This window comes from Cavia porcellus, unplaced genomic scaffold, assembly GCF_034190915.1.
Source record: "Cavia porcellus strain 051 isolate PalLab524CR breed Dunkin Hartley unplaced genomic scaffold, mCavPor4.1 scaffold_23, whole genome shotgun sequence".
NCBI lineage: Eukaryota > Metazoa > Chordata > Mammalia > Rodentia > Caviidae > Cavia > Cavia porcellus.
The window spans coordinates 51446715-51468136 of record NW_026947506.1 but is presented as its reverse complement, the minus strand read 5'-3'; the positions used below and the strand labels follow the sequence as shown (position 1 = coordinate 51468136).

Genomic DNA, 21422 nt, shown 5'->3' with positions numbered 1-21422 from the left:
CCTGGTGGCTTTTGGGCCAACAGTGAGGTGGACACATGACAGAAGGGAGCCACTCATGACAGCAGCTGGGAAACAAAGGGGGGAGGGAGGAAGGTACCAGGGACCATGTGTCCCCTGCCAGGACACAGTCCCAGTGACCTGCTTCCTATACCCCCTGGCATTGCCACCACTGCTCATTAGATCACTGAGCCAGGAGGTCATAAAGGAAGGTATCATTATGAGTTCAGAGCCTGTGTGAGCCAATCACCTCCTAAGGTGCCGTCTCCAAGTCCTGTTGCACAAGGGACCATGCCTGGAACACAGGAGTCTTTGGGGAACATTGAGACCCAAACTATAACTGGTTTGGGTCTCATATAGCTGGTTAACGACAGTCAGCCTTTTGGTTGTAAACTACCCCTGCAAGGTACGTGAGCTTGTCTACTTCCACTAAGGTTCCAGCAACAGTGTCAGCCCCAAGTGGCCTAATGGACCACATCTCCTCAGGAGACCCAGGACGGAGTGGTGATACGGAGCGGTAACCTTTTACAGACTTTACTACAGCATTTGAAGTTCTACACCCACAATTGTGAAACCCAAAACACTCTGAAAATCATTTCTGGGAACAGTCTTGGTGGCTCTAGTGAATCCTCTGGAGGAGAAGGCCTGGTCTACCCAAGCCCTCTGTTCCTGGGAGCAGCTCACCGGGAGGGTGTCTGGGAATGATGTTGTTCAGGCCTCTGGATTTCTTTCATGCATAAATTTGGATTTCCTCTCCTATTGGTACTGATCTGCCCTTGCCTGTGAGCATGTCAGGCAGAGATTTGATGGCTTCCTGTCCTCATAGTAACCTTTACGCGCACAGTTCTTCAGGGCTCGTAGGATTTTGTTTTTTGTTTCTTGATAACGTCTTTTCTTCTTTCAGCCATAAAACCATGACTCAGAGGATGCCCAGCTGTGGCAGAACCAGGCCCAGAGGCTGGTGTCTTCCAGGGACTCTCACCAGAGGTGAGAGCCTATGTCTTCTACAATACACAACTCATAACACCTAGAGGTGAACAGACACAGCCCAGGATGGGGAGGTGGACCACTGCTCCGCTGGGGGCTCCCGGGTGCAGATTCCAGAAGTGGCTGCATGCGAGGTGAGACTCACCCAAGTGCATGAAATTCAAGGCAGCTCACCTCCTTTGTCCATTGCTTTTCCCCAGTTTCCTCTGAGGTTAAACAATTGCTAGATGTGGTGATGAGCACCTGAAATCCCAGCACTGTTGGAGGCTGAGGCAGGAGGACTGCTTGAATAACTTAGTGACTTAGCAAGATCCCGTGTATCAAATTTTTAAAAAAAAAATTTAAAAAGACCTGAGGTTGTAGCTCAGTGTGAAGGGCTTGGTTTGAGCTCCAGCACACAAATAAGATAAAAAAAATGAAACTCAGGATGGAGTGGTGGTATTTTACTGGGCAGAAGAGCACATGGCTTGGAGATTTTATTTCTCCACTCACACCTTGGTGGGAGCACAGAAGGCCAGGGTGTTACATAGGAGGGGACAGGGGCTGCGTGTCTCCAGCTCTTCCTTCTAGAACACACCACTGAGGCCCAGAGGGTCGCTCTGCCATGGCAGGGGGCCATCTGCAAAGGGGCATAGTGTGGGGCTGTACTCACCCTCTTCAGGGATCCTGTAACTGGGGCGCTGCCCTGTCCCAGTCTGACCTGGATTGAACTGTGGGTTGTAGCCACCACATTTTGCCAGCAGAGGGCGCCACAAACCCACTGGTGTTTCCGAGAACTCCGGTTTTCATCTGGGCATCTCGGGAACTAACATGGGATGAGACTTGACACAAGCACCTCGCATTCATAGACTGGAAGGCCAGACACGGGTATCTGAAGGCACAGGGTTTTATACAATCTCCAGACCATCACAGAGTACTCTTAGGTGAAGAGAGACACAAAGCTCATGTGACACTGAGTTTAGGAAATCACTGGCCTCAGCTGGGTGACTAAGGAGCCCAAGTACCACTGTCCCTCAGTTGTCCAGGTGTGAGAATATGCCTCCTTTAGAAATGAGATTAAACAGGTGGAAATTCCAGGTGCATTTAGATTAAAGATCATCCTAAGGTGGTCCCCGGGTGGAAACAAGCCCTTTCTTGATGCGTGACCCCAGGGTGGACATCAGCCTGGAAGCCCTGGGCCCTGTGCTGGATGCACAGTGAACGGAAGCTGAGACCTGTGCATAGGGGAGGGCCTCTGACGGTTGTATGGGCAGGACTCAGGTCCCGCCAGCCATCACAATGTGGGCCTGGAGCAGGTGGCACAGCAGAGGCCAGCACCACAGGGTGGGCCAGCTGCCAGAGTTCAGCAGGCAGAGCCTGGGCCGACCTGGCCAGCCCACCCTGCTGCCCCGGGCTCTTGTGCTCTGTGTGTGACCACGGTGCTGCATGTGCCTGGGCCTCCAAGGCGACCGTGCTGGATCTAAGTCTGAGGCACGAATACCTCCCGATCCACAGCTGGCTTGGAACTGGAGGGGCCATGGCTGCAGGTGCCCCGGTTGGCCACATCAGGGGTCTCTGATGACTGGTGGGATGTTAGGAGTTACCCAAGGGGCAATGGCCCTAAGGGGGCTTCTCCTGCAAGTCAGTTCCTTCCTTTCCGTCTACCTGCCATCTGCCTCCCTTCTGCTGATTCTTTTTCTTCTGCTTCACTTCCTCCACTGCCCCTCCTCTCTTCCACGCAAAGGTCAGAAAGAACAAGGCCATGTTCAGCACGACAGCCGAGGGGGCGGTGAAGACAGACCCTGTGAGATACACCAAGGAAGATGAGCGTGGCCTTCTCTTCTGAGTGAGCGGCATGGGGTCAGGTGTGGATGGCGCTTTGCTTTGTGGCTCTGTGTCCTATGTCCTCTCTGTGCCACGGCCTGTGTGTTTGAGACTGGCCATCAGTGCGGTGCATCTTGGAGGTAGGGTTACTCACGGGTGGTCTTTGGGTCACTGGAGTGAGTCCTGTAAGGGGATGGAACGCGATCTCTGGCCGAGAAGTGAGGAATTTTGCTCCTGCCACTGTGCCCCACCGACTGAGCCAGGCCAGCCTCTGCCTTGCAGGCTAGTGACCTCAAATGCTCCCTGCAGACTGGAGAGCTGACCACCACTCTGCGTTGTGCAGGTCCAAGGTGATGGGCATGCTGGCTGAGGGAAACTACAGAGTTAGGATGGAGAGGTGCAGCTGAGGGCAGACGGTGTTGTGTTGCAGCTGCCCGGTCAGGGTTAGGAGCCTTTGGGCCTCAGGTCAGGCCACGTGGGTCTTGGTATTGCGTAGAACACCGGTCTTCTCACCACCCCAAGAGCCCTGTGAGACCCAGCATCCCCAGCTCCAGGCCGCCCTCTGCAGGGTCTGTTCCTCAGCAAGTTAACCTTGTGTGGAATCCACAGGAAAGAAAAAAGAATATTTCTTTCTCTTTATGTGATGATTTAAATACTTTTTGATATAAGGGTATCTTTCATGGGTAAAAGGCATTAAGGACAGCAAAAAGCTTTGCTTTATATAATTGGTATCTACCAATGCTTATTGAAGTAAACATTAATTAAAAGAAAAAATTAATTATTTACTAGTTAGTTCAGAGTAACAAAAAAACAATTATATGTTAAGAAAAACTGAAAAACTGTAAAAATTAGTCATGTATTCAAAACAACATTTATTGAGAAGAATGGCACTGTCATACAGCTTTATAAATCTTTATTAATCTGCTGTAGTATGCTATCATGGTTGAAATAATTGCAGAAGGTTCAGAAAAGGGAGAGATTTAGATCTTTTTTATGATTGACCTCTTAAATATACAAGCAAAGTGCAGTAGTAGTAGTTTCTAAAAGTCAGTTGCCTTGTGGAATTTGAAATCGTGTCTCTCCCATTTTTTTACTCCGCTAAAATTAGTATCAATTGTTCTGTCTTGTAGCTTTATACAGGTGCTTTATGCATGATTTTGTAGCAAAATACACTGGTCATTTGGAAAATACTGGATCCTTGAGTTATGAACATTTGTGGGTACATTTAATTGTAGTGCACCCCAAATCACATCAAAGTAGAATGCTGTCAAGCCCGTGGCTTCGGGTGCAAGTTGCCAGAAGTTCTTGGTTTTGTTAAAAGGATTGAATTCCCTTGTTGTCCCCTTGTACTGGGTATTTTCTGTGAAGTATCAGTGCAGTTTGCATGTTTGTGTGACACTGTCAGCTTGCCGCAGGGGTAGAGTGTGTCTGTCTGTCGTCACCTTAGGGCAAATGTGAATGTGCGAAGTGGAGTTAGCGAAAGCACCCTGAGCTGGCCGACGACTTGACAGGTCAGTGGGCAGCGAAGCGCCTCCTGCTGACTGTGGGCTGCATCACGTAGAACATTAAGGATCATGCATTAATTAGTCAAGATTTTTAAGGAAGCAAGCAAATAGCCAGGTTTTTAAAATGGACAAATACCCGGGACGTGCTTTTCTCCAAGGAAGACGCCCAGATAGCCATCAGACACTTGGAAAAGCACGAAGCATCACAGGTCACAGGAAATGCAAGTTAAAACCACGCAGCAGTTAGGTGAGCCCTTATTGAATACATCAACAGACAGCAGGTGTCGTCTAAGCTGTGGGGGAAAGGGAACCCTCACCTACCGTGACCGGGCAGGAAGATAACTGACTGACCATTATGGAAGACAGGACAGAATTTCTTCAGCACTACAATTAAAGCTGCCAAGATCCAGCAATTCTTTTTTTTTTTTTTTTTTTTTTTTTTAATACCGAGGATCAAACTCACAACCTTGTGCTTACCAGGCAAGCGCTTAAGCTGCTGAGCTAAATCCCCGGCCTCCAGCAATTCTTCTTTTGGGTATACATTCAGGTAAATTGAAGCCAGAACTGTAAAGAGATATCGTATTTCCATTTTCATTGTTGCCAGATTCCCAACAGCCAAGATGTGGACTAAAACCTATTTTCTATTAATGGATAGACAAGCAAAGAAAACGTGGGACCTACAAACAATGGTGTATTTTTCAACCTTAAAAAGAAGGAAATTCTATTGTTTGGGGCAACATGACTCAGAGAATATTGTGTGAAGTGAGACATGCCAGGGACAGAAAGATAGTGTGGGCGGTCTCCTAACAGAAGCTGCAGGTCACCGGCGGGCTGGGAGCGCTGACCACAAGCAGGCAGTGGAGGTGGCCTAGCCCAGGGCGGACGGAGGCTCAGGCCTGCACTGTCAGGGAGCTTCCTGGGCGTGTGCCAACCTCAGCTCATCATATGTGCACACATGGGGTGACTCTGTGAAACACTCTTCTTTCTTTCTCCAGCTTTTTAGTTGTCTTTGGTCGTTTCCCGGACAGGAGTTCACTTGGGAGAAAACGCAACATCGTCTTGGGAGGGCCACGCTGCTGACTCCAGGAAAGGTCTGGACTCGTCTCCAGGTCTCCCTGCATGTCCTCACCTCTCCTCCCCCCTGATGCAGGTGGGGAAGGGGCACCCGAGGCTGCAGAGCTGGACTGGAAGGGGCAGCTCCTGCCTTCCGGTGGTTGCGTCCTCCTGCAGACACTGCAGACGCAGTGGAGTAAGAGATACTGGATGCCTTCAGGTTATTGCATTTTCTTTTCAGTATGTGTGTGGTATTTGGCATTGAACACAGGGCTTCACACTGAGCTGTCCCAGACCGTTTTGTTTTTTATTTGGAGGCAGGGTCTTATTAAGCCACTAAGATGCCTTGCTGGGACTCTATTTGATCCTCCTGCCTAAGCCTTGAAGAGTGCTCAGATTACAGGCTTGTGCTACCCTGCCCCGCTGTTTTTCATTACCTTTGGTTCTTTATTTACATTTATACAAATAAGGGTGAAAAGGCAATGACAAAATAGGAACAGGGAGTAACATGTGTCACTTGCTAGTGCATCTTTACCTTCAACTTTGTGCATGGTGCATTCACAGGCACAAGACCCAACCTCTGTCTGTCCAAGGCTGATGTCCTTGCTGTGGCACCAGTGAAAGTGTTTCCTAAAGAGGAAGCATGCAGGGAGGCTGCACAGAGGTGCACAGGGAGACAGAGGAGTGGGGGCCACTGAGATTGGTGCAGGGAGGCCAGGAGCCTGCATGAGCTATCTCTGAGGCTCCCTCCTCTCAGCAGGCCTCAGCTCTGTGACATCTTGCCCTGTGAGTATGTGGTCACAGCTTGCTGCAGGAGGTGCAAGGCTGCTTTGTGATTGCAGGCTCCTTGGTTCCCAGCACCACAGCAGGCAGCCTTGGCAGTGGTCCAACAAGACGTGGCATCTGCTGCCAACTGCTGGCTCTCTGGATGGGGCCACCTGGCTCTCCTGTCACCTTGCCTGAGGCGTCTGGCTACAGCCCTCTTTCTGAACCAGACTCCCAGCCGGAAGCCAGTGCCTGGTCTAGCACCAGCCCCAAGGCCAGGGCTTAGCGTAGTCTGGGCAGACATTTGGCTTGGCCGCCTCCTATGTCCCCTCAGCCTCTCCAGCTCCGCTGTGACCGGGGTGTAGGAGGCTGAGGGAGTGGAGGGGAGGAGCAGCTGGTGTCTCTTCCCTCACTCACCGCTCTGCTGTCACAAGCTGTTGTCACTTCTCACCAGATTCACAATTTCCTATGAGGCTTGTGTCTCGTGGATCTGAGTGTGTCCCCACTTCTGGGACAGGAATCTCGTTTCACAGAACTACAGACTGATGCTGGGACCTACTGGGAGTGTGGGAAGCATCTATAGGAGCTAGTGAGAAGATATCTGTTCCTGTGTAGACAGTCTAGTGCTGGGTCAGATATAACAGTACACACCTGCGATCCAGCTTTTTGGGAGGCTGAGGTGGGAGGATTGAAAGTCCTGCCCAGCCTGGACAAGTTAGAGACATAGCAAGACCCTTTCTCAAAATAAAACACTGATAAAGAGTTGGGGATGTAGGGCAGTGTGATGGACCTTGGTTCAATTCTCTGCAATCCTTGTCCCCTGAAAAAAGCCAGTGCTGGTACACAACTCAGTGGTTCAGCTCTGGTACAATTGTATCTCCACCTTTGAGAAAAGAAGTCCAATTTTCCTCCATGGACACACAGAGGTCTGAGTATGGACTTGGCCCTGGAAGTCTTGTGCGCCACACACAAAGTGATGCAATTAACTCAGAATGTGAAGATGGGTTCTTCACAAATGGCAAAACTCATTCCCATAGACCTGCCGAGCTTCTTTAGGGAGCACCAGGAGAGGACCACATGTCTTCCTCAGGGAAACGCCCACACCTGGAGGACGCCCTGCCACCATGCATCCTCAGTTCCGAAAGATTGCTCTGTGTTTCTCAGCGCATCTGAAAAAGTAGCAAAATGATTCTTTTCCGCCATCTATCACTGCCCTGAAAGTGGAACACACAATAGGTTCTCTCCTCATTCTCTTTTTCATCCCAGAAAGGAAACAAATCCATGCTGTGATTGCTGCTTGTGACCCTTGAGGTGCTTGGACTATGATACTCAGGGCACCCAAAAGGCGCACTTTGGGCCAGACTGTGGGAGTTTCCAGAGGTGACTGACAGGTAGACCAGCAAACCAAGGGGGAGGATGCCCTGCTTGTGGGTGGCACCAGCCAATAAGCCTGATGAAATAAAAGGACTGGATGGAATAAAAGCACAAGGAGGAAGTTGGAGTGAGTTTCCAAGAGCTCCAGTCTGCTTGAGCAGCTTGTCTTTTGCAGCCCTCGTCCCTGGACATCAGACTGCAGCTTCTCCAGTACCCATGAAGACTCACACAGGTGACTCTGCAGGGAGTAACTGGGCCTTCAGCCTTGGACCAGGGCTGCTGCATCGGTCCCTCCTACTCTGCAGCATTTGTCTTCCTGGGATGAGCAGCTCCTGGGTCCTCCCGCTCCTTGGTGTGTGGAGCTATCATCAGCTGTGACCCTCTCAGCTGCCTAATTACCCCCCTTGCATGGTTATGTGTTTGTCCTACACTGATTCTATTCTTCTAGAGATCTCTAGTACACAGCAGAGGGGCAACAGGAGAAGGGTATGCTGGAAGGGCAGCCGAGGAGTGCTGGTCACCATGAAAACCAATACTTTCCTCACCTTGCTGACCAGCAAGCACCTTGGAGCAGGTCTTGATTCAAACCCGTAGTGGAGCCTGCAGGTCTGTGTGGTGAGTGTGTTATGAAACAAGTGGCCTGCTGTCCTCAGACTGCACTTCCTTCCCTGTGAGAAGGGCAGCGATGCTGCTGTCTTGACCTTGACTCAGTGCTGAGACAATGCCATGTGCAGCGTGAAGCAGACGTAGAGTAACCTAGACACGGAAGAAGTGGTACCTGGATCCAGATGTCTGTCTGAACACAGATCTGCTTCTTCCACTAGAGAGTCAGATTGACTGTTCTTGGTGCTCAGATCCTTTAGCAGGGTGACCTCTAGGATCTCTGGTCTGCCTTCTTATTGTACCTGGGAATGTGGCGTTTGTCAAGGCCACATCCAGACGACTTCTTTGGATGAGGAAGAGAAGTTGTGTCTGCTTCCAGTGGTGAGATGAGACCGTGTTTCATTATGGAACAGCGGAGATCATTGCTTCCTCCTTCTGCCTTTAGAGAATGCCAAGTCAGCAGACGCTTGGGCTTTGGCAGGTGTCAAGTGCTTTGTCTCTGGAAATGCTTATGAATGGGCCAGGCAGAGGCAAGGGAGTTTGTCATTCTCCCATCTCTTGACAAAATCTTGGTCTCCCCTGTCCCAGCCTGGGCTCTGTGAAGCACATTCAGACAGCGAGGGGGCACCTCTGGCAGCAGGACTGCACATGAAGGTTTCTTGATTTTTTTTTTCTATGTTAAATGATGCTAGAATTGGGGGACTGGAGGAGACCTCAGTGAAGACTATATGAGCCAGTCTACTCTTTTTACAGATGGGTAAACTGAGGTCAGAGGTGAAGGTCCTGTTGAGGGCACACAGCAAATAGTTTGCAGACCTGGTTCCCACCCAGATCGCTGGCTCCTGTTCCAAGGGTGTTCTGTGCTTGTGGCCTTTGGAGCACTGAGTTTCTCACTGAAGTTTGTTTACTGAGACCGGATGGAGAGCATCGTGAGTCTGGAGTCATTAGCACTGAAGGCCTAGAGGAACTCAGATTGGTCGAAAGCCCTGTTGTGCAGGGCACTCTGGGGTCAGGGCCCCCTCAGTAGGAGCCCACACTAGTGTTGGCTTAGCACGAAGGTAAGTGTGGCCTTGAGTAACAGGAGAAGCCAGCTGGAGGAGCAGTACTGTTTTTATGACCTGCGAGATTTGCTCCCATCTCACAGCAAAGCGCGAGAGTCATCGTGTCGTGGAGGGGCTTCCCCCTGCAGGCCTGTCACCAAGCACATGGAAACAGAGCCATCGCCAGACTCAGTGAGGGCACAGAGCCCACTCGAGTGCCAGTAGGGAATTCTTATTAGCTCTTGCTGACCAAGGAGAAAGGGAACTTATTACAGCTCCACAAAACTCACAATCTTACTGACACTGCATGGGTGCAAGATGTAATTTAGACCAAACACCTACACTGAGGCTCCCTTTTTGGTATGTGTGCAAAGCGAGCACCAAGTTTCCTGCAACAAGAATCCAACAAAACAAGCCAGACATGGTGACGCAGGCCTGTAATCCTAGAACTCTGGGAAGCTGAGGCAGGAAATTGCAAATTCAAGCCCCCCTTGGGCAATTTAGTGAGACTTTGTCTCCAAGTAAAAAATAAGAAAGGGCTGAGGGTGCAGCTCAGTGCTACACCATAAATACATACTCACAAAATCCAATAAAATAAAATAACGCTCTGTTTTAGAAATGCATTCTTGGAAAGCATTTCTTACAAAACTTTATAAAAGCAGGATAAAGTTGCAGAGGTTGTATTAGCAGACATGCAAGTAATCAGTAATGCCATTGGGGAATGGGTATTACATCAGTAATGTAAATTGGGGAATGGGTCAAAAACTTGAGTGAAGTTAACATCTGTCTTAGTTAATTTCTTGTCGCTGGAACAAAATGTCCAGGACCCACCCTTTAAAGGAAGAGAGGTTTGTTTTAGTTTTCAGAGGGTTTAGTCCCTGGTCTGCTGTCTCTAAGGCAGAAACACATGGTGGAAGGGTCTGCAAAGACTGCAGCTCACCCCATGGCAGCCAGGAGACAGAAAAAGGAGGGAGGGCTCCGGCGCTTGGTGGGGCTAGAATCCTGGCAGTTGCAGGGATGTCTTATCTTCCCACTCCCAAGGCCAGTGATGTCAAGCCTTTTAGAGCTTTCAAGGATGCAGACAGCCTGCTGTGGCACATGTGGACAGTCCCAAGGCTTGTCTCCTCCTGAATGGAGACAGCCATGCAAAAATGACCCGGATGTGCACAACAGTTCCATTGAGAAGAATCAAGCTGTGAGAGGGTGGAAGGGAGGTCTGGGAGAAAGAGGAGTGGGCTCTTTCCCCTTTCCTCCAGGGCTGCCAGCATGGGGTGGGTGCAGAGGAGGCCGATGGCAGAAGGGGAGGTGAGAAGGGTCAGGGCTGCAGTGACCTCTGTTTACCAGGCCTGCTGCCCAGGCCTGCTACCCCCATGCTTGGTTGGCTTCAGCAGGAGCTGGGACATTTCCAGGAAGATAGGAGCCAGCGAGGTTCCTCCCCAAGGCTGGGTCCAGAGTCACACTTCCTGCTCTAGACCTCCCCATTCCTGCACTTGGGAGCCCTGGAGATAGTCCAGACCCTAGCTGTCCTCCAGGGGCTTGGCTGCTGGTTAAGTATCTATGCCTTGGTTTCCCAGCTGCCTTTTTGTTTCTGAGGTTTCTGTTAGCTGCAGAGCCAGCCCTGTAGGCCCAACCTCCACATGCTGCTCCAGAGCTTTGGTTCCCCCTGCTGGATGCTGCTCTTTGTGTCTGTTAGCTTTCCAGGGCTCTGCTCCACACTAGTACAGAGTACAGCGAACCTGGAGAATCCATACCCCTTGTTGTCTCCCGCAGTCTAGAAACACAGCCCAGCCCACAGGGTGCTCCCACCTCCAGCCACATTTACCACCACCCTGCCCAGTGAGTGCTGCTTGGTGAGTGTGTCCCTCCCTGGTGAGTGTGTCCCCCTTACCACAGTCTTGCTTCCAGGCAGGTCTCCCATTGTATGTGCTGGCTGTTATCTACCAACATTTCTTCTTGATTTTCTGCTAACATTGGCCCCACTTGCTCAGTTGCAGGGGTGCCTGGATTCTGCAGTGCTGCATGATCATCTGAGCTCAGGTGGATGGAGCACATCTACCCTAAGAAGTCTTCCTGGAGCAAGGCCAGCACCCTGCCAGGCAACGGACAGCCAGCCTCTAGACTTTCTGGGGCAAAGGCCTGCATTTATGTGCATGTTCTCTACCTTGTCATCTTGCCTGCAATCTGACTTGTTCCCTGCAGGGCAACAGGCATTTGCAAGACCAACAAGGGCAAAAAGCAGCAGGGATGGCGCTGTGGAGTCTGGTGCCCATGCAGCCTCCAGCAGCTGCCTGAGCTGTGGGCTGCCTCCGGGGGTTGGAAATGAAATCCCTTTCAGTGTAACCCTTGGGAGGCTTTGAAATCAGAATGCTTTCTGCTGTTTGGAGCCAGAATCACACTTTGCTTTCTTTTGAGTTGGGATTGAAATTGTGGCTCTCACAGGGGAGCTGAGGTGAATAGTGTAGAATGTGAAGTGTGACTAAAAACTACAGAGAACATTTAAATTACAGCATCATAGCTGAGAGCACTCCACTGTGAATCTCCCTTAAGTCCTCCCCTGGCTTGGAACACTCATCCTAGAATCCTTGACACTTCCTGCAGCAGCTCTGCAGTCCTCTTTCCTGGTGTCTTTATTGCACTGGCCTGGCTGTCTCCTTGTTAGAATGGATCCAAAATGTTTCCCTTTCAGGATCATTTTGACTTTAGGGAAAACCCAGAAGTCACAGAGTGCCAGATCTAGTGAACAAGGGGGTGGGGACACGGCGTCATGTTTTTACGAGCTGTCTCTCTGTTGGATAAGGCTCAGGGGCATTTACTGGATTTTCGATCATACCTTGTTAAGATGCTCATTTAACATTCTCCCTAGATCTTGGTCACATGCACACATAGTGGGCAGGACAGAGTTCAGAAGTGGTTCTCTCTGTCCCAACTCCAGTGCATGTGAGTCCTGAGGCATCCCACACCCTCGGGTTCAAGGGATGCTTCTGGCCCTGGGAAGTGAGGGACTGTGTGGTTGACTCTTCAGGGTGCAAGTGGCAGCTAATGGGTTGAAACTGCAAGAGTCAGACAGGATTCCCCAGAGCACCTCACTGCCTCCAAGGCTGCTGGTTTCACAGGGACAGGTCACTTGGCCAGGAAGCCCCAGGGCCTGGTGTCCAGAACCACTTGGGCCTCCCACCAGCTAGACCTGTGCAGTGGCTCAGTTTCAGCTGGCAGGGCGAGGGGCATGGTCCTTGGCTCTCGGTAGGGGTACTGAGGGCTAGGATTGGAGACCACGCTGTTAAGTTGCTGAACCCAGTGCTCTGAAGACAGCATGGCACCACAGCGAGGACACGCTTAAAGCAGCAGCTGCAGGCATTTGGCTCCTGTAGTAAGTGTCAGCCTTAGAGATCAAGAAGCTCTCTTGGTTAGCAAGCTTCACTGCCTTTGCTCTAACTTTCCAAGGCCTGCTCATTTTCGTGGGCTTCTGCCTCAGGGGTGCTTACACTTCTCTACCTGCACCCTGCCTGTAACCCAATACATACTAGCTGTCCAGAGAACTCATGCTCTCAGCGCCCAGAGAGTTCTGACCTTGCATTTCCCCGATATCATAGTACTTGTCTCTGTTATTTAAGCCCTCACTGCAACTTGTTTTAGGAGGTTGGGTGCCTGGTCAGTCCCAGATAGGTCAGGATTCAGAGCCAAAGGAGGTTGTGAAGGAGGGTGTGAGCAGAAGGTGGCGGCGCTGAGTGGACGGGGACTGGGACCTACAGGGGCCACATGAGACCTTAAAGGCGAATGTGCTGAGGGGAAAGAAAGAGCACTATAGATGAATTCACTTCTGGGTAGCTTCTCCCACATGGATATCGGCATTGAAGGCCTGTGTGAGAATTGTGGCATGTCTGAAAGGGGAGAGGTGAGACAGCCAGGGTCCTCCCACAGTACAGGCCACTCAGGACAGGTATGCGCAGTGTTACAGAAGCAGGTCACGAAGCATGTGATGCAGGGCCTGTCCTGTCCCTTCACTCCACTAGGAGTCTTCTCTCTGGCCACTAAGACATTGACTTCACAGTGAGGGCGAAAGTCCCTCGGGCCCTCCTTGAGCACTCGCTGTGTGCCAGGTACCTTGCTAGGTACTAGAGAAATGCAGCCAACATAGCTCCATCCTCTACTCTGAGGAGCCCTTCCCTTGCAGGGGAAGCCCACATGATGCAGTTTCCAGGAAGAGTGAGTTCTGTGGGGGCAGAGGCCCAGGGAGCTATGGGGAGGATCTGAGAAGAAGCATGCAGCCCAGCCAGCAGTCTGGGGTCCATGTGGAACTGATGCTGGTCCTTCTGCTTGGAAGGAAAATGGGAAGAGCCCTGCATTTGGAGGGCAGGTGTGTGGGGGAAGGTCACAGTAGTGAACTGGGTGCTAACCCAAGGGCCGTGCAGGAGTTCAAAGTGGTAAGAACTGAGGTTGGATGTGTAATTCAGATCAACTGTGAGCACTGGCAGCCCCAGGCTGGGGTCGGCAGCAGTAGTGGGTGCTGATCTGAAGGTCCAGTGAGGGACAGCAGAGGACTGTGTTGAAGAGTGGGGCGGAGCTGGACTCAGTGAACCCCAGACATGGAGCAGTAGATTCTCTTCACATGAAGGAAAAAACTCACTGAAATTTAGATGTTCTCAGGGTAACTAAAAGCATCTCTGAGAAGAAGGAAAGCATCTTTCAAAGACATGGTCATCCTGGGAACTCCTGATGACTTCAGACTCTGATTCTAGATCAAGGGACGGAGGGCAACATGGGGACTGAGCTGCAGACTCAGCACCCAGGTCCAGCACCTGGTGCTGCTCAGTGATAGCCATTGAACGAATAAATGAGTGAATGAGTGAAAACTTCCCAGTAGCCAGACATAAAGCCCAGAGTACTGTAGAAAATGCAAAAAAGAACAAATGGATACTTAAAGCTAGTTTTGGAATGCAAAATCTTGACATCTGTGAGTGGGCTGGAAGATAATACCACCTGCCCTCGACACAGGGTGTAGACTGGAGATGACAGGATAGAAGCAGGGGAGAGAGGAGGTGGAAGCTTTGCAACAAGGTTTTCATTTATTGATTTATTTTCTGAACCACACTTTTTAAGGAGTATTTCATAGCCACGCTCCTTGTTGCTGAGACACAGTGTTGAACCCCACAGTTTGAGGAGGAGAGGTAATTTTGATGTCTGTCAATTGGCTCCAGGCAGAGCTGTGTGGTGGAAGGGTCTGGCGGAGGAGAGCTGCTCACACCACAGAGAGAGGAGAGGGGACCGAGGACTAGGGGAGGGAGCAGCACCTTCCAGGCCACACCCCAGCTTGACCCCAGTCCCCGACAGAAGTTGACTCTGAGCCTCATGATCCAAACGCTTGAGGCTTCTGGGTCACATTAGATCCAAACCTTAATGGAGTGACTTTAGATTCAGGGTAAAATTGAGAGGAAAGCACAGCAATCCTTCATACAGCTCTGGCCACTCAACAGCCACTCCCATTTGGAACATCCCCACCTCTTTGTGGTGTAATTGTCACAAAGGATGAACCTGACTTGATGTGTCATCGCCGCTCAGGCCCACAGCGGGCAGGAGGCTCACGCTGGTATGGCACATACTATGGCATGCCCTGTCCACAGCACCCAGGGTACTTTCCCATCCTGCATCCTCTGTTCTGCCCCCTCCTCCTCCTCTGTCTTCCAGCTCCAAGCAGCCAACACTCTTTTAACTGGCCCCATAGTTTGACTTTTCCAGAACGTCCCCAAGGAGATATTGTTATTTTTTCAAAGTATGGTTTGTCCCGGTGTCTTCCATGTTTGATCTGTACTTTACTGGAGAATAAAGTCTTGGATTGCATGTTAGTTGTCCCACTTAGTCTTCAATGTGGAAAGAACAACTCCTTTCACTTCCCCTCCTGGCTTGGTTTGTATGGCTTTGCCTGGTGCCTAAATGCCTGAATCATCTGCTGGAAAAGGAGAGAGAACCTGTGCCCACAACTGGGCACCTTGCCTCCTTCGTGGAGTGTGTGTGTGCACAGAGCTTGCCTACTTTGGAATGTAGCCTGGCTAGTTACCCAGGGTGGAGCACAGGTCTCTGCATGAAGCAGGTCAATAAGCATGTTTTGAAGAAAACCAAGACCCGAATTATGTGCTGGTTTGACACTTTGTGGGTCTGCATTCACTCCGGGAGGCTGGAGCTCTTCCTGTGCCAGGGTTGAGTGGCTTCTGTATGTGTGTGCAGCCCAGGCGAGCTGGTAGCTGATCCCCAGGAAATATCCCAGCTCTGTAGATTTGGATCGGTGACATTTTCAGAAAGAGGAACTGCTGATGAGGGGAATCTGTAATACTGTGTCCAAAATAGTAGTGAAGTATCACATGGTAGCTATTTCTCTATAGGCTAATCACAGGGGCAATTGTTTAAAAATGAAACACTGATGTGGAGATTTGTAACAATGAGGCCAAAACAACAGTGAAACTGTTTCTGCATTAGTAAGAGCCCCTGGAGAGGGGCTCTTAGTTCATTCTCTACTGTGTCTACTCTGCTTTTAAAAATCAATAGGTTTATCAGTTTTTATGACTTCTTCCATTAACCCTTACACTGTTCTAATTAGAAATTTACTGACTTACTAGTTGATAAGGTGGCTGAGGGTGGAAGCCACGTGAGATGCCAGCAAACCTTTGTCGGGTAGGCTCCCCGGCGACAGTGAAGCCGTGCAGAAAATAGTAATGTTACTACTGTCTGTTCTTCCTAACTATCCTCTGCTCCAGCTCAGTTTAAAAACCCATTCCAGATCTCAAGGTTGCAGGTGCCTGGAGCCAGTATGTTTTACAATTTTGTTTCTTAATCTGATGTATGGAAACTTTGACCTATATTGGCTAAGACTTGATGAGTGTTTTACTTAAAGAAACAAGATCTAAACAGAAATTCCATGTGAAACTTGGGTCTCACTAAATAATGTGGCAGTCCATGCCTGTTTTATTAAAGTCCTCCAATCCTCCCTAGTTTCCTGTGCTGCAAAGAAACTGTGGCTTGAATGTGTCTCCCTGAGTTCATATTGAAATCATCAGCACCAATGATGAGGTGATGGGACTTCTGTGAAGTATTAGATGAGGTCACTGGGCTGGGGTCCCCATAAAGAGAGACAATGGAGCTCTCACACTCACTCGCCCTGTCCCCCAGCTTGAGCACAGAGTGACCAGGAGCAGAAACAGAAGGGGTCACCCTGGAAGTGATCAGACCCACCTGGGTCTTGGGCTTCTGGCCTCCAGGACAGTGGGGAAAGAAACTTGAGCCACAGAAGCCACCCTGGCTATCGCTCTTTGTCAGGGCAGGCAAGGTGGCCCTACATTCTCAGTCCAGAAGGGCTCTGTTTTCTGTGCCTGGGCTCACATCACTGACATGCCAAGAACACGTGTACTTAGGGTATACAAGCTCTGGATTTGGCCTCCAGCACAACAAAGCTATGCACACACACAACCACACACTACAATGTGGGGATGGGTCCACCACATGTGGATTTATCCAATCTATTCAATAACTGTACAGAATTCCAGACCACATGGCTAGCGCCTAGATGTCCCCTCATAACTTCATGCAGTTTTAGATGGGGCTTTTTTGGAGGTGGCTAAATTTAGAGGTTATTGATTCATGGTTTGCTGCTAGGATTAAGGGTGAACAATTGCGGGATTAGCCCACTGATTAGACTGAGACCACCATAACCCAGTACACTGAATACAATAAAAGGAGCAGAAAGAGGCTTGTCTCTCCGGGCTTGTTGCTTTTGCTGCCTTTGACCACCCTGAACTGTTGCCCTCTGTCACATCTCCACTGCCTTGGAGCCAGCTGATTATGGGCTGAAACCGCCACAAACTGTGAGCTAAATAAACCTTTGTTCCTTTAACTTTGGATGTCAGTTATGTTGACTCAACAACGAGAGAGCTAAGGCAAGACTCCATGATTTAATAACTGCTTTTGAACATTAAAATGTTCCTTTCTTCTCCATTACAAATAATCCTTCATGTAGTATTTACACAATTTCAGTGAATGTTCTCATTTATCTATATTTGCATAATTGCTTGAATATTTTAGTAGACTTTGTTTTTATAAGCGCCATTGTCGTATCAAAGGATAAACACAAGGTGCCATGATGGAAAACATCCATAATCCCAGGACCTGTGGAGGCGGAGGCAGGATGAAAAATCCAAGCTCAGTCTGGACAGTGTGGTGAGAATCTTTCTCAAAATTAAATAAATAAACAAAGTTTCAGGACCTAGCTCAGTGTGAGGGTCCTGGGTTTAATCCCCAGTACTGGGAAAAAAAAAAGGGATGAGGGTACACACATATTTAAAACTTCAGTTGTCCTCCAAAGTGTTTATAACAATTGATATTCTCAACAAAATGCGTGACCAAAGGATTATTATTTTGTTTTTGGGTAGCATTCTTTTTGTTGTTATTGAGGTTGAATATACATGCATACATGTTTCTAATAATTTGTAGTTTTTTCCATGAATCATCCATTTATACCCTGTCAAGGTTGCAGTGCGGGTGTTTAAATTTTTACTGTGGATTCACTGGAACTCTTCACTTCGGACATTAATTGTTGGTATAATGCAAACCTTTTCTCATATTTATTTTTTCTACTGAGTTACCTTTTTCTTTAAAAACTAAAAACAAAAACAAAATCTGGATGGCCATGTTGTCATGTTTTTATGCCTCTGGAGCTGGGGTGCCACTTGGCTCAGCTTCCCACCTTAAGAATAATAATGTCACGTGTTCCGTCTAACATTGTTTTCAATGTGTTTTTATGTTTAGACCTTTGGTCCATCTGGAGTTTGTTTTGAAGGTATAAAGCAAGTTTGTGTTTCAAGTGCACGAAAGCTTTCTCCAAAACCATGTATTGGATAGTCTTTCATTCCCCCACCATCTGGAAATATTATTTTTGTCACACATTACATTTTCATGTACACATGTCCTTTTCCAAATTTCTAAATTTTTCCATTCATTATTTCTTTGATTACACTGGCATTGCCCAGCTTTAATGATTATAGTTTTAGTGTGTATTTTTATGCCATTGCTATCCCTACTCAATTGTTTTCCAAATGTTCCTGGCTACTGCGGTGCATTTTCTGTTCTAGAGTCCAAGATTTAAAACCCATTTCCCAAAATAGCTATTGAAATTTTCATTTGCATAACACTGAACTTATGTAACACTGAGGAAGTACTGGCATATTTGTAATGTCTCATAGCCATGAATGTAACATTTTAAAGTCTTCTTTTATATTTCAACAAAGTTTTATAGTTCTTGTTTTCACATTGTTCATGCATACTTAAGTTTATTTCAACCAGTCTTGTCATTTCTGTTGTGATTTTAAATGGCATTCATTATCTTGTTTAATTCATGGCTGGCGGTAGGTAGGAAAGTTATCTGTCTCGTTTACATAGGTCTGCCCTCGTGATACTCTTAGGTATTTTAACTTTTTCTGGTTAGTTGTTTTGGGTTGACAAGCTTTGTGTGGAGAGGGTCAGGTAGGGAACAGTTTAGCTTCCCACCAGGATCTCTGTTGCCACTGCCCACCTCTGTCTACAGAGCAGGTACAGCCAGGTTGAGACATGCAGATGCAGGCTGTGTACAGACAGCACTCTGGTGCAAGGCCAGGCTGCTGCCCAAGTCTGGCCCTGGGCACAGGCTGTGACTGCACTGACTGTTCCGAGCTGAAACGGATCCCATTTAAACAGTGCATCTGTCCTCGATCTGCAGCAGAACCTTCTCTGAAGGTTCCTGTGCTGTTCCTTGACCGACGCTGCTGAGAGTGGGCAGAACCTCAGGGGCCCAGTGGCAGGTCTTGGGTCTGGGCCTCTCTCCCTGGAAGGGATAGAGGAACTCTGGCCTCTTCTCCCTTTGCCTGGTCTGAGTTGAGTGGTTTTGCTGTCTTGAGCTTCAGTGCTGACAAGCTGCCTCACCCAGAGCGGGGGGGGGGGGGGTATGCCACCATGAACTGCAGCCTCTGAAACTATAAGCCAAAGTTTCTCTCCACGGAAGTGGATTTGTGTTAGGTATTTATCAGGGACAGATATCTGGCACACACTTGTCTCCAAATAGTACTTCAGAAACATGTTGAACAACAGGAATGATGACGATAACTTTTGTCTTGTTGTCTAACCCTTAAGTCTGCTGTTTCTTAGCAACCTTTTGGTAGATGTGTTTACTTCATTAAAGGTGCTACCAGCTGTTCCAGGTTATGATGAGATTTTAACAGCAGTGTGATTGCATTTTATCAAACGCTGTGTGCCTCAAGTGTGAATAGTTCCCTTGTCACATTCCTGAGCTCTAACAGTGTGAGAAGCCTTGTCCTGACTTCAGATTCTGTTGCTGGTCTTCACTCCATGTCTTCTGAAAGGTGAGAGCTGAAGGAGAGAGTTTGGGAGGAAGTGGGGATGATGAGAGATGTGGGCCTCCATTTCCACCACTGCAGTACGCTGGAGGTTCTGAGGGTTTTGGTTTTTTCAGTACTGGAGATTGAAGCCATGGTCTTTACACTGAGCTATAGCCACAGCCATTTCTCTTTATTTTTAAATTTTGAAACAAGATCTCAGTGTGTCACTAGGTTGCCTAAGCTGAGCTCAAACTTGCAAACCTCCTGCCTCTGCCTCCCAAAGTGCTGGGATCACAGGCACGTACTAACATGACACTTGGAGTACTTGCCTGTCCTCAGATCTGGGGCTGTCGGCACCAGTTTCCACTGGGCAGTCAGATCCCAGTTGTGGGGGCAGTGCCCTTTACATTCCTGGCCTGTGAGGTGGAAGAATCCCTTATTCTCTGGGCGTCCCTCCACTGCCACACCCTCCTCAGGACAGCGGGAAAGGCAGAGTCCTCCACACAGGCCTGCCTCTGCCGAATGTTAGGAGGCAGATCTGGAGGTCGTGGCCGGACACTGGGACCCTGGGCCCAGAGAGGGCAGTAGCTGTTGCTGTGTTGACTAAGCCTCCTTCAGAGCAGTGGGCTGGGCCTGTGGGCCCAACTGTCCTGCACGGAGTTGGCCTGTGGCTCCTCAGGGCTGGCTTTCAGGCATGTGTCAAATGCACACTTTAGCTTGCTTTAGTGGCCAGGGACTCCCAGTGGCCAGGGAAAGTACAGAACCAGGTGTCGGGCCGGGGCCCTGAGTCTCCAGGCTTCTGGGAGTCTCATAGGCTTCTGGCTACTGTGGGAGCGGAGGGCGGGTCCCCTGGAGGCACTTCACCAATTCCTTGTGCAGTTTGTCTGCTGTTTCTGTAACCAGAGCAGAACCAAAGGACTCTCAGAGCTTTGGGGAGGGGTGGAAGGGCTCAGGCGCTGGAGAGGCTAGGCTTGTGCCATGGAGGTGGCCAAGCCTGGACTCAAGGAACAGCAGGAAGAGTAGTTCCATTCTTTTCCTTAGATGCCTTCTTCTTGGGAAATCTTTTCTCTTCCCAGATCATAGAAATACTTTTTGTGGTTGTTTTGGGGGGTCTTGAGGATTAAACTCAGAGTCCTCACACTGAACTACATCCTATCCTTTGTTTAAAATTTTAATTTTGAGACCAGCTCTCCTTAAGTTGCCCGGGCTGGGCTCAGACTGTGATCTTTCTGCCTCAGCCTCCTAGAGTGCAGTTATAGTTACTCTTGCCCAGGAAGGGGTATGAAGAATGCCCAGAAAGGTAGGGACAGGGGCAGCGAGCCCAGCACCACTCTGCATGGGGCCCAGGGAGCCATCGTGTAAAGCACCTGATTTCCAAGGGGACCCAGCGATGCTGCAGTCCTGCACCCGGTACCTCAGCAATAGTGGGGCTGTGCTTGGTGCACTGGGGACTGCAGGGGCGTGGGAGCTCCCTGTGCTGTCTGCCCCATTTGACTGTGACCCTAAGCTGCTCTCAAAGTGAAGCCTATTAATTAGCTTTTAAAAAGTTGCAGTGGTGTGGCTCCGTGGTACAGCATTCACCTAGTATGCTGAGACCCTCAGCATGAGGAAAGTAAGAAAGATCTGGCATGGCAGCTCATGCCTATAATCCCAGGACCCTGGGAGGCTGAGGCAGGAAGACACCAACTTTGAACCCAACTGAGAGAACTTAGTGGCTCAGCAAGGAGCTAAAGATGTGACTCAGTGTGAGGACCAAAGTCTCACTCTCTGGTCTCACAACAAATGAATAAGAAGAGCATCATTAAGAAGGAATGTCTAGGGGATTTACCTCAGTGGTATAAGCACCTGCCTTGCAAGCAGGCAGTTGTGAGTTCGATCCCCGGTACCGATTAAAAAAAAAGAAAAAGACAAAAAAAAAAAAAAAAAAAAGAAGGAATGTCTAC

General features: G+C 49.2%; 1 long non-coding RNA gene across 1 annotated transcript; it reads left to right on the top strand.

The window, feature by feature from the left end:
- Window positions 1-221: 221 nt before the first annotated feature.
- Window positions 222-11691, top strand: LOC134472538 (uncharacterized). The gene is made up of 3 exons (XR_010042407.1): window positions 222-403; window positions 902-984; window positions 11116-11691. It is a non-coding gene; the product is annotated as an uncharacterized LOC134472538 (long non-coding RNA).
- The last annotated feature ends 9731 nt before the right edge of the window (window positions 11692-21422 follow it).